A 6,268-nucleotide genomic window follows, 5' to 3' on the forward strand; every position below is an offset into this window, starting at 1 on the left:
ATACACAATTGTACATCTGTGAAATAGGACAACTATAAGGACCCACCAAATTATTATTCTAGTCAGTCTTTCCAAATCCCACCATCACACAGATAAAATCTAACCTTGCTACTGCCAACAACCCCTTAGTCTTGGACCTTATCTTAGTATCAGCTTTACTGCCCTGGAGAAGGACACGGACATCCTTATGTCTACAGTACAAAATGAACTCCTGCATCAAATATTTTTCAGAGCTGATCTGATAGGTCAAAAGACCAATTGGTGATAAATGGATCAGAATTCCTGCCAACCATTTACAATTGGACTGAAAGTAACTGTCCAGTGAAAATCTCACATTAAAAAGCTCATAATCTGCTAACCCATACCCAAATAATGTTATTGACGTGTCAACAACTGGCCAAAAACATAAATTAGAGAAAAAAACACTTTAAAAATCCTTCCTTAAACTCTGTTTAAAAAATGCTTGCCATTTCCTCATAGAGGATGATATCATGCTTTTGGCTAAGCCACTCATTGGCTCATTAGCTGAGCCGGCCAATCATCTGTTTACTTGTCATGAATATTTGATTGACCGGTATATGGTCACACAATTCTGTTGTTGGGTTATGCCCACACCACACACTGAAAAGCTGCTTTTTAACATATTTAACTATGATTTTTTGGAAGGAATACTATTTCACAAATATTGTAATTAATTATAGATTATATTTCATAGAGATCTGGAAACACTGGACAGCTACTCGAAGAGCCAGTTTTATGGCACCAATATCTCTTCTATTTGTTTCTTTAGCTCTCTCCACTCTACACCAGTCAGTAGTGACTGAGTGCCCAGTTAAAGCTAATTAGACAAGGCAGATTGATCCTCACCAGCATGGTGAACTCATCTCAAACCATAATTAGTAGAGGGCAAAGGTTAATGATGCATTCAAAAGTGGGCGACTCGATGAGGAATCCATACTCTAAGTAAAAGGCCATACCTGTCGCCATGAGGGTGGCTCGATAAAGATGCAGGTGCCACTGACGGAGTACTTTTCTGCATTAAAGACAAAAGTAAACACTGCCAATTTGGTCATAGGTAATGATATCAATATGTAATCATGGTTGTGAGGTAGGGGGTTTCACAGTAGTACATACAGTAAACCGGTGAGGCAACTGCCTTATGATTTGGACAAAAGCTGCTACAGAAAGAAGCAGAACACCTGAAATGGAGAGAGTTAGCTGCTTTCTTCAGTTGCTTATTCTAAATGTCTAAGTATAATATACTGGAACAAAAAAATGTACATGCAACAATTTAAACGATTTTACTGAGTTACAGTTCATATAAGGAAATCAGTCAATTGAAATTAATTCATTAGGCCCTAATCTATGGATTTCACATGACTGGGCTGGGGCAGAGCCATGGGTAGGCCTAGGAGGGCATATGCCCACCCACTGGGGAGCCAGTCCCAGCCAATCAGAATGACTCTTTCCCCACAAAAGGGCTTTATTGGACGTACAGCCAAATTCTCTTAAACAACTTTGGAGGCGGCTTAAGCTAGAGATACAGTTGAAGTCGGAAGTTTACATACACCTTAGCCAAATACATTTAAACTCAGTTTTTCACAATTCCTGAAATTGAATCCTAGTAAAAATTCCCTGCCTTAGGTCAGCTAGGATAACCACTTTATTTTAAGAATGTGAAATGTCAGAATAATAGCAGAGAAAACAATTTATTTCAGCTTTTATTTCTTTCATCACATTCCCAGTGGGTCAGAAGTTTACATGCACTCAATTAGTATTTGGTAGCCAGCTCCTGACAGAGCTGGTGTAACTGAGTCAGGTTTGTAGGCCTCCTTGCTCGCATATGCTTTTTCAGTTCTGCCCACAAATTTTGTATAGGATTGAGGTCAGGGCTTTGTGATGGCCACTCCAATACCTTGGCTTTGTTGTCTTCAAGCCTTAAGCAAACTTCAGAAGTATGCTTGGGGTCATTGTCCATTTGGAAGACCCATTTGCAAACAAGCTCTAACTTCCTGACTGATGTCTTGAGATGTTGCTTCAATATATCCACATAATTCTCCTACCTCATGATGCCATCTTTTTTGTGAAGTGCATCAGTCCCTCCTGCAGCAAAGCACCCCCACAACATTATGCTGTGACCCCCATGCTTCACGGTTGGGATGGTGTTCTTCGGCTTGCAGGCCTCCCCCTTTTCCTCCAAACATAACAATGGTCATTATGGCCAAACAGTTCTATTTTTGTTTCATCAGACCAGAGGACATTTCTCCAAAAAGTATGATCTTTGTCCCCATGTGTAGTTGCAAATCGTAGTCTGGCTTTTTATGCCGGTTTTGGAGCAGTGGCTTCTTCCTAGCTGAGCGGCCTTTCAGGTTATGTAGCTATAAGACTTGTTTTACTGTGGATATAGATACTTTTGTACCTGTTTCCTCCAGCATCTCACAAGGTCCTTTGCTGTTATTCTGGGATTGATTTGCACTTTTCGCACCAAAGTACATTCATCTCTAGGAGACAGAACGCATCTCCTTCCTGAGCGGTATGACGGCTGCGTGGTCTGATGGTGTTTATACTTGGTAACTATTGTTTGTACAGATGAACGTGGTATCTTCAGGCATTTGGAAATTGCTCCCAAAAATGAACCAGACTTGTGGAGGGATACAATTTTTTTGTTCTGAGGTCTCTGCTAATTTTTTTTGATTTTCCCATGATGTCAAGCAAAGAAGCACTGAGTTTGAAGGTAGGCCTTGAAATACATCCACAGGTACACCTCCAATTGACTCAAATTATATTAATTAGCCTATCAGAAGCCATGACATAATTTGCTGGAATTTTCCAAGCTGTTTAAAGGCACAGTCAACTTAATGTATGTAAACTTCTGACCCACTGGAATTGTGATACAGTGAATTATAAGTGAAATAATCTGTCTGTAAACTATTTTTGGAAAAATTACTTGTGTCATGCACAAAGTAGATGTCTTAACCGACTTGCCAAAACTATAGTTTGTTAACATGAAACTGTACAGTCAGCATACAATTAATCAATTGGTGTGTGTGTGATGTGGGGTTGAAGCTACGAACCCATAGGCTTGTCTCTCTCATCCCTTCCAAGCTTCTGGGAGGGAGGGTGGACAATGAGCCTGTCATAGTCCTAATCGACTTGCCAAAACTACAGTTTGTTAACAAGACATTTGTGGAGTGGTTGAAAAACTAGTTTTAACGACTCCAACCTAAGTGTATTTAAACTTCTGACTTAAACTGTATGTTTAGAGGGAGCATGAAATTGGCATTGCTGATGTCACGACTTCCGCCGAAGTTGGCTCCCCTGCCTGTTCGGGCGGTGCTCGGCGGTCGTCGTCACCGGCCTACTAGCCACCACCGATCCCTTTTTCGTTTGACTGTTTGTTTTGTCTTATTAGTTTCACCTTTCACATTTACTGTCCGCGCCCTGTGTTGTTGGGCTTGTCTATTTTTGTGCCATATTAAAGAGCACTTTTTCCCAGTGGAACTCTCTGCGCCTGATTCCTTCCTCATCCACCTAGTCCCGCATGACAGCTGACTGCAGGAATGAGTTTCCGTGAACCATCGCCGGAAGCTCCGGACCGTGAACCGTCGCCAGAAGCTCTGGACTGGGGACAGTCGCCAGAAGCTCTGGACTGGGGACCGTCGCCGGAAGCTCTGGACTGGGGGCCGTCATTGGAAGCTCTTGACTGGGGACCGTCGTTGGAAGCTCTGGACTGGGGACCGTCGCCGGAAGCTCTGGACTGGGGACCGTCGCCGGAAGCTCTGGACTGGGGACCGTCGCCGGAAGCTCTGGACTGGGGACCGTCGTTGGAAGCTCTGGACTGGGGAGGCGCACTGGAGGCCTGATGCGTGGGGCCGGCACAGGTGGCACCGGACTGGTGACACGCACCTCAGGGCGAGTGCGGGGAGCAGGCACAGGACGCACCGGACTGGGAAGGTGCACTGGAGGCCTAGTGCGTGGAGCCGGCACAGATGGTGCCAGGCTGGTGATGCACTTCAGGGCAAGTCGGGAGCAGGCACAGGACGTACCTGACTGTGGACACGCACTTCAGGGAGAGTGCGAGGAGCAGGCACAGGACGTACCTGATTGGGAAGGTGCTCTTGAGGGAGAGTGTGAGGAGCAGGCACAGGACATACCGGACTGCGAAGGTGCACTTGAGGGAGAGTGCGAGGAGCAGGCACAGGACATACCGGACTGGGAAGGTGCACTTGAGGGAGAGTGCGAGGAGCAGGCACAGGACGTACCGGACTGGAGACACGCACTTCAGGTAGAGTGCGAGGAGCAGGCACAGAACATACCGGACTGGGGACATGCACTTCAGGGAGAGTGCGAGGAGCAGGCACAGGACGTACCTGATTGGGAAGGTGCACTTGAGGGAGAGTGTGAGGAGCAGGCACAGGACATACCGGACTGGGGACACGCACTTCAGGGAGAGTGCGGGGAGCAGGCACAGGACGTACCTGACTGGTGACACGCACTTCAGGGAGAGTGCGAGGAGGAGACACATGACGTTCCGGACTGGAGAGGCGCAGAAGCGTGGAACCGGCACAGGTTGCACCAGACTGCCAACCGGATCCTCTGGTCGGATGTTGAGCAGAACACACTTGCACAACATCCCTCTCATCTCACTCTCTCCCAACTTCACCATTGCCTCCCTGACAGTCTCTGGCTCTTCCCTCTGCTCAGCCGCCAGCTCCATGTGCCTCCCCCCCCAAAAAACTTGGGGTTGTCCTTGAGCTTTCTGTAGCCGCGAACCCTGTAGTCATCGCTGTCCTCCATAATCTCCTTCCATCTGTCGCCAAGGAAGGGTTTCGCATCTCCCCATCACTTCTTCCCATGTCCAGAAATCCTTCCCTCTTTGGGCACGCTGCTTGGTCCTGGTTTGATGGGATATTCTGTCATGTTCACTGGAATAATTATCGGACCAAGCTGCAGCGCGATATGGTTTCCACATATTATTTATTAGAAACGCACAAAACAACAAAGACAGAACGAAACAAACAACGAACCGTAACTAAAAGGTGTAACATACACTAACTCAAAACAATATCCCATAAAACACAGGTGGAAAAAAGGCTACTTAAATATGATCCCCAATTAGAGACAACGATAGCCAGCTGCCTCTAATTGGGAATCATACCAAACACCAACATAGAAAAACTAAACTAGTATCCCACATAGAAAATAATAACTAGAAAACCCCCCAGTCACGCCCTGACCTACTATACCATAGAAAAACAAAGGCTCTCTATGGTCAGGGCGTGACATATCCAAACCTCGGTAGGAAGATTCTTTCAACCCAATCATGCATCAGTTTCCTGGTATGGCCATTCACTCCTCATCTTTCATCACTGGTTAGCGTTCTGTTAGTCTCTTTCAGCCTCATGAGCTCTCAGATGACTGGATCCTCTCATAATAACACAAAAATGGACCACATACTGTACATAGGTTATACCATATTTACGCATGATGCCTTACAATGTCCTGTAATGTATAAAACACTATTTATCAAATGACAGAGACCTGCTAAGCCATATTGAGGAGGGTACAGTAACAAATTATCCTGTGTTCAGAGAAAGGTGACTCAGACTCATATTACAGTTTTTTCGATTGCTAAACGACAGTGGAGACAACTGGAGTCACATGTGCAAAACTCTAACTACAGTCTGCACAGCAGCAGTTCATGTGGACCAAACTCTAGTTCGTTTTACATTGCTTGAACTCAGTTTTCAAAACTCTACACACTTATCCCATGACTTTAACCACAACCTGCACAACACTGTGGATTTACAGCACTTTGTTCAAATGCTAACACACTGCTGTCAAAACCGTGAACCACACATTCAAAACGGAATAGATTTCAGCCTTGTGCCTTTCAAACACTGCTGATTGCAATTTCAGCTGAAAGGCTAAGCAGGTGTCTTGTTTTAGACTTGTTAGTGAACACACACATATTACAGTATATATAGGTAGAGCTCAGAAAGACTCATTTTGGAAATGGAACAAGGAAGATGGGTTCGTGGAGGGAGAAGGGTGGCAGGGAGAGGGCGGATGCGTGGAGGAAGACAAAGAAGACAAAGAGCTGTTATTTCAGATGAAATAAGGGCTACACTTATAGACCATGTCGTGAACCATGGTCTCTCATTGAGAGAGGCAGGGTTGAGGGTGCAACCCAATCTGCAAAGATCCACAGTGGCATCTGTAATGCGAATTTTCCATCATGCAAACAGGTGAGAGTTACATCCTTATA

Source organism: Oncorhynchus kisutch, linkage group LG2 (assembly GCF_002021735.2).
Source record: "Oncorhynchus kisutch isolate 150728-3 linkage group LG2, Okis_V2, whole genome shotgun sequence".
NCBI classification, from domain to species: Eukaryota; Metazoa; Chordata; class Actinopteri; order Salmoniformes; family Salmonidae; genus Oncorhynchus; species Oncorhynchus kisutch.